Below are 12,772 nucleotides of genomic sequence, written 5' to 3'. Positions count from 1 at the left end.
TTTTTTTCATGTTTTTGTTGTTGACGAGTTTCGTGGGATAAAATCTGATGATATACAGGTAAACTCTGTAGCCTTGGCTGATTTTTATAAGTTTCTACCGATTAAGCATTTGTACTGAATAAAACTGTCTGGGAGCCAGAAGACCGAGTTATTTTACTGGTTGGCATTTCTTGCCAATCCTAGCATAGCTATAAAATGTATGCAACACCCAAATTAAACCAGATGAGATCAAGGTAGTTTGGTTCGATCCTCTATATGAAACATTAACTTCAAATTTCAATTTGCAAGCGTTGGACCTGGCAAAAGACTTGGGCTTAGACATTATTACACAAGTGTTTTTGCTTAATTTTTTTTTGTGTGCTAATCGTGTTTGGCAATATAACTAGTGTCATTGTTAAGGTTGATCTTCTTGTTTGCTCATTCAACATGGATAATAAGCCAATTATTGTGTAGGTATAGGTCACTATAATCAACAAAGTTTTAATTTATATTTCTTTAATGATTGTGACTGCCACTAATTTACTGGTTAATAGTTTTTAATTAAGCCTACAGATTGTCCAAACGTTTTTTGTGGCTGTTGCTGTCAGATTTCCAATCCTGTCATTCATCTTCTATCCTTGCTGCAATTTGGTTTTCATTAGACATTATAAGTAGCTTTCTTTCTTGATCTCTTATAATTTGCCAATGCTAAACTTTCTGGGAAAGGAATGATAATATTTATAGGTAACAATTATGATGCTGTAACTGCGTCATTCTGCTCACATGGATATTATTGGTGGGATCTGGATGACAGTGACATAACAGAAGCTATCATTCCTCTTGCTGAACAATTATGATTTTCTGTTTCTGCTGTCGCCCCATTTTATATCGGTGATCCTCAGCATTGATTCTGGTACGATAGAGGTCATGTTTTAAATTTGCTAAAATTGATGAAACAAATTGGTGGGACCAGAAATTTGGATAGAATTTTGTGCCATAATTCCGTTTCTTCCAATATAAAGGTGATACAATCGTAAAAAGTTTGTGGGATGTTTCTTCCTATATATTATAAGACAACTATTTCTGAAAATAATTGCTGAAACAATTTGATGGGACTAAAAAGTTGGTCAGAATTTTGTCATATTGCCATTTCTTCCAATATAAAGAAGATCCAATCATAAAATAGTTTGTGGGATAATGTTATTTCTTGTTATGTATTGGAAGACAGAACTATTTCTGGAAGTTCAAATTTTTTTTTTTTTGGATAACGAGGGGAAAGCCACCTCGCTCACCAATTTCATTGGCATAAAACCATAGGTTCCCCTTGCACTTCAGGGAAGTACACCCAGATTTGAATATCTCATGATTTTACCATTAAATTAAATTATTACTTTGTTATACCAATCATATCAAAAGATATTCACTTTATGTGCAAGTAGCCTTTCTATTTTTTCATCTTTTGACATCATTGTGATTTGCGATTAATTTTTTTCAGAGTTTATTCTATTATGTTAGAATCCAAATAGATTATATTTCCCTTGTATGATAGACAGTGTCGTGAACTGAAATTGGCCTAGATTAAGATGCTACACATAAAGTCCTGAAGCACTAGAAAGGAACGCAAGAATATAGTAAAAACTCACTGTGTATGGTAGACATAGTGTTGTGAATTGAAATTTTAATTCTATTGAATCATTATCTACAAGAGGACGGATCCAAGAAGCAAATGATGATAACCCATTTAACAATGAAAGAAGATATGATAGCACTTGCTTTAGCTAGTATGAAAGTTGAACGGTTATAAATCTCTTGATATGCAAACAAAAGAACAATTAGAGTAAACCAAGACTTATAAACTCTAAAGAACATTTATGTGAATAGATTGCCCAAGCAAAGAGCAATCTCAAAGATTGAAATCTTGTCAAAATATAACAAATCTATTGGCAAAAAGAATTTATCAAGAAATTGTCATTAAGACATCGATATGGATGAGACTAAAGCTTATAAAAACAATCATTTATGATGATGACTCAACTACATAATATGGGTCAAACAAAGTCTAGTGGTTCAAGAAGAAGAATAAGTCATTGAGTGATTGGTTTGAACACTTATATTTTTTATCATTTAGTGCTTGAAGCTTGTGTACGAAAGTTGAGTTTAAACTTAACTCTAAATGAAGATCCATATGACTTATAATTGGGGTGTTTCAAACAAATTTACATCTTTGATGAACTCATCTATGTGAGTATAAAAGTGGGGGTCGCCTTCTATACGATTTAGGCTTTGTCTTTATAGAGCATTCATGAAATTGAGATACAATACAACTTTTATATACTTGTAGACATTATGATCACATGAAAGGAAAGTGTGACTGTATTTGAAAAGTCAATTAGAAATCTTAATTGAAAGTTAAACTTTAGTTGGATTTAAGACTGATGACTATGGCTAAGTAATACTAATGTAGAGGTTCATACTAAAAAAAGTACTTTAGTTTATACATTAGATTTTTGTGAAAAAACTATTGAGTTTTTTCATAGTTTTGATCCACGTGAGGGATTGTTGGGGTTTTGTCTCAAACTACTCATTGTCCTACATTTACCTAAGTTTATGTATTTATTTAACCCTTCAAAACTTTAGTCCTATATCAAAGAGTGTGAGAAATTCACTTAAATTATGTAGAGTTACATTTATGGGCAAGACCTCTTGGGGTATATCAATTGAATTTTTAACTTTGGACTTTAGACCTTGAGCTTGGATTTTGATTTGGCTTTGGACTTGGATTTGACTTTAGTTTTGGTTTTGGACTTGCACTTGGATTTGAGTTTGGGTTGAGGTTTCCGTTTGGCTTGACTAGCTTTGGTTTGATATGGCCTTGTTCAAGCTTGAACCTTGACCATTCTTTTTAGAACTTGTGATGATTTTATCCCCAAGTCTTTGACCAACCATGTGCTTTGAGTTAACCAACTATTTTAGGGCCTTAATCTGGTCATAGTGGATCATTCCTAGCTACCTTTGACCATGACTTACCTGCCAGCTCATTTATTGTCAAACGTTCCTTAGCTGCTCAGAATCGTTGACCATTGACCGTGCTCTCATTTCTAGATGTTTTTTATCTCGACAAGGCTTTTTTATTCGTGTTGACTGAGACTTTTTTTCCCAAGCTATTTTGGCCAGCCCAGGCCATTCATTGCTAGCCATTTCGTCAACCTTAGCATCTTTATTGATAGCTGTTGGGTTGGGGCCTATGTATACCCAATCCTTTCTCATTTCAATCATCATTCACAAGCTTTCCTCTCCTTTCTTTTCTCTCCCTCTCTCCCATGAGCTCCCTTTGCTCCCTAGCTCATACAAGCCCTCTCTCTCTCTCCTTCATGTCTTTCTCCCTAGTGGGTTCAAACCTTGACTTAGTGAAGGTTATGCTTAAGTTGAAATTGTGATTTAAGCCTATCCTAGGGTTTAAATGTATGTTGAGCTTAGGGTCTACCTAACCTAGTCAAAAGGTTATTCAATGTAGACAGTGTCAAGTTACTTGGATGAATACTCATTGCACCGAGGACGTGATCTTAAGTGGATAACTATCACTTTAAAGATAACGTACCTGATTCAAGTTTGGTTGCCATAACTACTAAGATAATTTTCCAACATCTGGTTCCCTTATTTGCCAAATGTGGATGAAACTGAACTTTAAGATTCTAAGTACTGAAAAGCAAGTCTTGAACAATGGATTTTATGTATTGATGTCTGCTCCTAACAAATCAACATCTACATCATCAGATCGCTTCTGTTGGAATGGCTCCACATGATTATTGGAACTGAATGTGACCTTGCCTTAAACTATTTGTTCGTGGGAACAACTCAGATAATTTTCACCTTGGGTAATTTTCAGAATTTTATCTGGAAATATAAGTGTGATATGACCTTTTACTATCATGAGACTGATTTTTTGTAAATTGTCAAAATTTCTTTTATGAGAGTCTGAGCATTCGAGATTGTCATAAATCTTGATTCCCACAAAGTAATTGGATTCTGTTTGACTGATGATGGAGATGTCATTAATGACTTCAGTGATATAGTGTAACCAATCCAGACCAAAGACCTTATGCAAGATTTGAGAATTTTCGTGCAATTTCCAATTGGGTTAGTTGTAGGGCTGGTAAACTTGCCGAACAAACCGAACATGGACTGTTCGGGCTCGGCTTGTTTACAGCCATATAGTGTTCGGATTCGCCTCATGCGAGCTGAGTTCAGTTTGTATAGGCCCGAGTCCGAGCTCGCCTAAATAAAAGATTATATTTTTGAAAAGGTTTATAGTGGCAATGTAACTCTCGCCCTGCTACATGCAAGTAATCCCAACCACCCAGTTGAGCTAATATGCTGTTTTGACATTTGTAATTTAATAAATTCTACATAAGCTATATATATATATATATATATATATATATATATATATATATATATATATATATATATATGAGCTTATATGAGCGGAGACGAACACCCTTTGTTTGTGCTCGAATCTGCTATGTATAAGGAACGAGCTCGTGTTCGGCTTGCCATCCATATGAACCGAACATGAATGAGTTTGGGCCGAGCCAAGCCACGAGTTGCTTGGTTAGTTTACCAGCCCTAGTTGGTGTTTTTTCTGCATTAGTCATCTTTTTTTCCTGTTGCTTTTTCTTTGTCTTTTCTTCTTATTGATGTACCGGGTTCCTCGGTAGAATTTATCACCTGTTTAATATATTTTTGACTGGTTCTAGAATGTGATTCTGTTAGCTTGAAAGTTGTACTTCGCACTGAAGGAATTGAGGAATAAATTTTTTAAATGCTTATAATCTTGCTGCAGTTTGGATGAAACTGTACAATTGGGGATCTGGCAGAGCAGCAAGGTCTTGATAAGTTTCCGCATGAAGCGTTTTAGATTAAGGTTTTGGCTTCATATGTTAAAAAAGTTGAATGACCTCTAAGATCTTTCAAGCTATGCAGGTATATAAATCAAAGTTTCACACCATAGATTAAAAGCTTGCCGGGATCGGATAGCCCGGTCACTAGGTCAAAAAACGAGTACAAAAACTTGGCTGAGTCAGCGAGTCATGGGCGAGTTCTGCATATATATACATATATAATATATAGATATATTTATATATTTTATATAAAATATAAAGTTAACATGACCCAACCAGTCACTGAGTTGACCCATCCGATTCACTGAGTTGATCCAGCCAAGTCACGGGTCACTCAAGGAGGAGCTGAGTGACGAGTCAATGAATTTTAATACCATGTTTCACACTACTTAATATAGTTTTCAGATTAATCTTTTTTTTCTTTTTTATATTTTAGGGAGTTGAATCACCAAATTGTACCTCTTGCATGAGGTGATCTGACTGCATATTTGCAGAATTCAAGTGCGTTCCTTCGTCATATTCGTAGCTTTTAGTATATAAATAAAGTTACCGTACACCGACAGCAACTAGTCGTTGTAGTATAGTGGTGAGTATTCCCGCCTGTCACGCGGGTGACCCGGGTTCGATCCCCGGCAACGGCGCAAGTAGTATTTTTCTTTTTCCTTTTTACATATCTCTCTCTCTCTCTCCCTCTCTCTGGTTAAGGGGTGGAGCCCATGATTAGCTTGGACATGGGAAATAATCCACAGGCTGTCACGGTCAAGTAACTTGGCCAACCATCTTGGCGAGATTCAAGTGCCCCTCAAATGTTTGAGCCTCGAGTGGCCTACACCCACCACTACGAGCTCTCAGCTTTTGTTGAGAGTTTTCAAACGGTTAAAGTATGCTGCACCCACCATATGAACTTGTTGCTTGGATCCGATTGGACTGCCATCGTGGCCCCAAGAAAAGTATGCTAGGGCAACCGGTTGTAGGCATGCTTCCATCATCCTCTCGTGCTCCATACAAACCTCCTCCAAAGAGTACTCTCATCTCGCCTGAAAATTGAATCTACCATCCTAAACAAGTGTACCAGGATCGGGGTCTCTTAAGTGATTATGGACCCGCTCTGTATTTGCATCAATCTCTCCAGGCTAGAGAGAACTTAGTTTTGACGAATTGGGTTGTTCATGATAGGGATATAGATCAACAACATTGAAGATAGGCGAGATTTGTCAAGCTTCAAGCAACTCAATGACATAAGCATTGTTCCTTAAATGTTTTAACACTGAAAAAAGACCAAATTTTCATGTACTTAATTTGCCATAAGTGTCAATAGGGAAACATTGATGAGAGAAATTAATAGGCCATGACCAAATCAGCCTCTATAAAACTGATATCACTATTACTCTTATGAACCCAAGATTTATAGATGGCATAATTTTCCTCAAGGGCCTTCTTGACATGAGGATGAACTTTCTGTATATAGTCTACAATATTCTGAATTGCCGGCATGGGCTCGCTAACATGAGGAATCGGTGCCAAATAGACCACATGAATATGTGGACGACTTTCCAATAGATCGTCATGTTGTTATAAGTGAACTCAGCTTGGGGAAAAACCAAATCCAAAGTTTTGATATTGTCGCAAATCAAACTCCACAATAATTTTTTCAAAATTGGAGTTTGGTTTTTAACAATGACCAAAAAGACCTCCAAAAATAACCAAGAAAATGAGTATCCACGTTGAAAGTGATGGAACGAGAAAGCCAATGATAACACACTACATCCATAAAGTAATATGAGGCTACAAGTGAGACATTAGTAGTGCGTTTACATAGGGTGAATAGTCATCTTAGAGAATCGGTTGACAACAACTATTACGAATCATCACTCTAGATCCATTCACTGTGGTCTTGGATCCAGATTCCTCCAAGAGACTCAGTCTAACAGAGATTGGAGGGCGCTATTTTTTATTTGGATTCTTATTTTCTTTTACTCTTATCTTGTTTAGAACTCTTTGGTAGACTCTATAAATAAGTGTTATTATTTTTTATTAATTATCAATGAAGTTAGTAGATTGATTTTTTTCTTCGTTCACCTTATTGTTGAATCCCTAATCCTAGAGGGAACACCTTTTTTCTCTCATCTTTCATATCTTCCTTATTAACAACCCACCAAGAGGGATCAATATTCTTTCTCTGCCTTGCTGCTGGCCCTATCTGATACAGAGCCTAGCCAGATCGAGAATGAATTTCTCTTTTTAACATTTTTTCTCTGCACTAGAGTCTTTCCAATGCCATAATTACAGAAATTGTCCCTCCCTAAGGTTTGATTCCTAACAGCGGTATCAAAGCAATGCCTTCCACTGGATCAAGAACGTATATCTTGTTGTTTTTAGAGGCATATCAGGCTTTTTTTTGCAACAACAAGGACCCATGCCCTTCTTGAATTCGTTCAGGTTTCTTTCAGCACATTGATTGAAACATTGGAGAATTTAAAAATCACTCAAGTGATGAAGGAGATTAATGAGTAAATATACAATCTTGAGACTAGCATGGATCATCTCGAGAGCATGGTAGATAAAGGGTTTGCCAGAATAGAACAAGCTCTTGCAGAAAGGAAAAAAATTTGAGTTACAGGTGTTGAATCATCTCTCTCTCTCTCTCTCTCTCTCTCTCTCTCTCTCTCTCTCTCTCTCTCTCTCTCTCTCCACCATCACCTACCCAATACCATCATTGATTCTCTCTCTACGGCCAACCACCCTTTCGGCAACCTGGTCATCAGACAACATATCTGCATTCTTGGAGATAGATTTGGCAGAGGTTGTTACAACAAGGGCCCAATGCCTTCTCAAACCCATTCAGCCACCAGGTTGGAGCAAGCCTCGGCCTGTTGCCAAACTGACGAAGGTGGCAGGTGGGATGTGTGAAGATGTCCTTTGGATTATGGTTCCTACATAAACAATAGACAAGAGAAGGAAGAAAGAGAGGGTGAGAATCTGAAAACTCAAAGTGATGTTTCACCTCTCTTAGGGTCACGTCCAACCTTATATAAAATATCAAAGATTACAAGAATACCCTTTAACTAATTAGGTATTTATAATAAGTTACAAATCATTATGATGTAGAAACATATTCTGGATACGATTCAGATCGAGATCCAAACTGCATTCTTAACATGCTCACTCAAACTGAATATGGTGAAGAACCATTGATAGTTTGGATTTTAATTGCAAATGGTGATGCACAGGAAGTGCCTTTGTGAACAAATCTGTCACTTGATCTTCTTCCTGAATAAATATAGGATGTATCTCTTTGGATTCAACCTTTTCTCAGATAAAATGTTAATCAATCTCAACATGTTTTATTTTTTCATGTTGAATTGGATTAGTGAAAATAGCAATTGCACTACGATTATCACAATACAACAAGGAGCTAGAAATATGCTGATGTAAACTGCATAAAATATGCTTAATCCATGCAACTTCAGCTGTAATAGCCGCCATGGCCCGATATTTGACCTTTGTACTTGACCGGGCAACTGTTTTCTGTTTTCTGCTTGCCTAAGAGACAAGATGTGAACCTAAATAAACACCATAACCAATAACAAATTGCCTTATAGAACGTTTTTGAGCCCAATCAGTATCTGAAAATGCAATCACCTTAATAGAATGTTGAGCATTTATATTAGCTGGTTTAATGTAGACAAGTTCATCTAAAAGAGTACCTTTGATATATCAAAGTATATGTTTCACTCCTTCCATGTGTCTTCTCTGAGGTTTATGCATATATCGAGACACTTGGTTTATAGGAAAGATCAAATCAAGGCAAGTTAAAGTAAGGTACTAGAGAGATCCAATACTTCTATACTTTTCTGGATCTGTCAAAAGATGATCATCTCTTGAATCGACACTCAATTGCATGTAAAGAGCCATAGGAGTATCCACGGGTTTACACTGTAGCATCCCATTGCACTGCAAAATATCAGTGGCATATTTTTGTTGAGAGAGAACTAAGCGATTTATTTGTTGGTCCACCTGCACTCTAAGAAAAAATCAAAGAGGTCCTAAGTCCTTCATGTAATTTTTTTCATGTAATAACAACTTCAATTGATTAAACCTGTGAGCATTGTTTCCCGTAATAATAATGTCGTCGACATAGACTAAAATAATTATGATATCAAACCTTACTCTTTATATAAACAAGGAATAGACACAATGGCTTTGCTCAAAACCAAGTGAGCTCATAATAGTACTGAAGGTGTCAAACCATGCCCGAAAGGCTTGCTTAAGGCCATAAATAGCCTTTTTTCAACTTCAGCACAATGAAGTTTTTGTCTCCTTCTGAATATCTAGGTGGATGTTCTGTATACACTTTCTCATACAAATCTCCATGTAAAAAGGCATTTTTAATGTCTAACTAGAACAAATCTCATCCATGTGAGTCAGCCAAAGATAAGACGTTTCTAATTGTTCCCATCCACTCCTGAGTATATAACCCTTAGCTACTAGCCTTGCTTTAAAGTGTTCGATGTTGCCATCTTATTTACACTTAATTTTATATACCCATCGACATCCGACCAAATTTTTGTTTGTAGGCTTGGGAATGATTTCTCATGTATGACATTCATGAAGTGCAACGATTTCATCATTCATTGTTTCTATCCAGCAAAATTTTTGGCTAGTCTCAGTAAAGGACTTGGGTTCTTGAACATGCTCAAGAGCGGCAACATATGCATAAAAAACCAAAGAAAAGGACTTGTAACTTACCCATCTTGTTGGGGGGTTCCTGTACGAGTAGACATACGAATAGAAGGACCTGCCGATAAAGGATGATTATGAGCAATATTATGAACTTGTGACTGGATTGCATCATGAACAACATCTAGAGAATTATCTACATTATGAACAATAATAGAATCGGTGGACTATTGTGGCCGATGCAAATCAGGAACAATAAGGGATTGACCTTGTTGCATTGTTATAACATTTGTAGGTTGTGATGGCAACAACTTATCTATTGTTGTTCCATGAGTAACAGGTGGTTGTTGCACAGGTTGTCTCCTAGTATGAACATGTTCAAATGATGGAAATTATGTGGAGTGGACTGCCTTTATGTTATGAAAAAGAAGTACAACACCGATGAATTCACCATCATGTCCAATAAACTGGCAAACAATAGCTCTTGAAGATAATTTATTTTTCAAGGAAGTATCAATATGGACAAAACATTGATAGCCATATGCTTTCAATCGAGAATAGTATGGATGTATACCATACAATAGAAAATAAGCAGAGTCTCCTCCATGGGTAGACAAGGACATTCTATTTATCAAATAGATTATTGTGTGAAAAGCTTATGACCATAACCCAACCTTCAAATTTGCATCATACATCATTGTCAAGACTTACGTTCAGCGACTTTGTTTTGTTGAAAAGTTTTAGGACAACTCAACTGACGTTGAATGCCATTATCATGTAAATAACATGTGAATTTATTAAACATGTATTCACCACCACCATCACTTCACAGGGTAAAAAAAAAATGAGAATTGAGTTTCAACATATGATTTAAATCTATGAAAAATAGAGAAAACTTGGTCCTTGGATTTCAAAAAGAATATCCAAGTGAAGTGACTATAATCATCTACAAAAATTGAATAATATTTGAATTTTGATAAAGACATAACATGTGAAGGACCCCATACATCAGAATGAATGAGTTCAAAAGAAAATAAAGCTCTTTTATTAGATTTTGAGAAAGGAAGTTCACAACTCTTACATACTCGACAACTAATACAAGAAGATAAATTTCTTCTTTTGACATCATTAAAACCTTTATTACATAGACTATCAAGAAAACTAGAATTGCAATATCGTAATTTACGGTGCCAAATATTGGCATCTTGGCTTATGACTAAACTTGATGAAGCAATCAAAGCATGACTAGCTAAAAGAGAAGATGACTCTGGAGCTTCATTGAGTAGGTATAGATTCTTGCATCTCCTTCCATTAGCGAGTGTCTAATTCGTGTGAATGTCCTTCACAGAAATAGAAGATGAAGACAAGTAGACACAAGAATTAGTATTATGACAAAGATGAAAAACAAATATGAGATTTTTCTGAAGATTAGGAACCAAAAAATATGAAATAAAGAAAGAAGACCTTTACTAGTAGAAATAGTAGCAGTGCCCACACGAGTGATATGATGGTATTTTCCATCCCTAATGATCGCATGCCCATTTTTATGATAAGCTTTAGAATGAGAAAGTTTACCTGAATTTCCAGTGACATGATTAGCTGCCCTAGAGTTGGTGAGCCAACCTAGATGAATCTCTTATGGGTAAGGCACTCCAGTGTGTGCAACCCAAGGATTTTCTGTAGAATTATGGGTCAATTGAAGGTTTATCTGCCCAAATGAAGCATTAAGAGCTATACCTGAAGGAGGTTTATCTAAATCATGACAAGTCATAACTGAAGGAGATGTTGTGTGAGTAGGACTCTAGATAAAGTTAGTTGGTATCCGCAGTTGGGGACCAGCCATAGGTACAGCAGCAACTGCCAATACCCAAAAATGAGGTGAAATCAATATTGTGGGTGGTCTATAAGTGGGAACTTAGCACCAGTAACAGTTATAAGTAGTATGACCCTTCTTCTCACACATTTGGCATATAATGTTCAAGTTATTTTAAGGAGGGTAGGTAAAATGCTTGTGCCTTTACCACCAAAATTACGTATGCATGCTTAGCCTCTTCCTTTAGAGTTGGAGTAGCCAGTATATTCTTAGGCAGCCACCATAACCTCACGACTCACTTAATCTTTCTGAGGTTTGGATGATAAACTGAACATGGCCTCATATTCTAACAACATAGTATGTAGGAGATGAAAAGGCAAACATAGTATTGTGTTGGTATATATGGCAATGAACATATTATATTCTACTCCAAGTCCTCGGACAATCTTCATGCATATATCTTCATTTGACAAAGGAGAATCAATGTCAGTCAGCTGATCTACAATAACTTTTATCCTATTGAGATAATCAATAACTAAAGAATCACCTCTTTTTAACTCAACAAACTCGACCTTCAACTGACATACCTTTGGGGTGGAGGTTTCTTCATCTTAATGGTGTAAAACATCCCACAACTCGATTGTGAGAACTTTGGATAGAATCTATAGTAGAATTTCACGTGAAGGGGTAGCTGTAATGAAAGCAACCATTGTTTGATCATTTTTCTACCAAGCAATAAAATTTGGATTTTTGACCTGAGTTTTTAAGGTCTTCTCTATACTTTCTTCCTGCACTGAAGATGATTGGGAAACAAACTCCAAAGGTACAGGAATTGACTCATCAATGTGTCTCATTAAATCATAGTTGCACAAGAAAGAAATTATTTGTTTCTTTTAGGTAATGAAATTGGAAGAATCAAGTTTTCCAGTAACGAGGTGGCTAAGAAATGAAGCATCAAGGGCAACCATTGGAAAGAAAGAAAGAACGAGATATCAAACAAAGAACAAAAAACAAGGAGTAATGAAAATTAAAACCAGGTAACGAACATAAATAAACTATTTTTTTAATACAGGAATTAAATCACAGATAATGCAAAATATCCATTATCATGAATGTCTTATTTTTTAAAATGTTCTCCATATACAATATGAGCTAAAACAAGCAAATCCAAAACAAGCAGATCTGATTAAACAACAATAAGGAATGAAAAGGAGATTCAAGGTAGGGCAAATGTCAATATCAGATCAAATTTGACACCAAAAAATAAAATTCGCTAGCAAAAGAAAAAACTGATAGTAAAGGAAAAGCAATTAGATCTGATAAAACAACAACTTGATGTGTCGATTAATCAAAAAAGAAAGGAAAACCAATCAAATTCGATAAAACAACAACCAGATCT

The 12,772-nt window shown here is 35.9% G+C and overlaps 1 non-coding gene across 1 annotated transcript; it reads left to right on the top strand.

Moving 5' to 3' along the window:
• The first annotated feature begins 5,449 nt into the window (after nucleotides 1-5,449).
• On the top strand, nucleotides 5,450-5,521 carry TRNAD-GUC (transfer RNA aspartic acid (anticodon GUC)). Its single transcript has one exon. It is a non-coding gene; the product is annotated as a tRNA-Asp (tRNA).
• Nucleotides 5,522-12,772: the final 7,251 nt, after the last annotated feature.

This window comes from Nuphar pumila, chromosome 4, assembly GCF_984573655.1.
Source record: "Nuphar pumila chromosome 4, dmNupPumi1.hap1.1, whole genome shotgun sequence".
NCBI lineage: Eukaryota > Viridiplantae > Streptophyta > Magnoliopsida > Nymphaeales > Nymphaeaceae > Nuphar > Nuphar pumila.
This window is presented reverse-complemented; position numbering and strand designations above follow the sequence as displayed.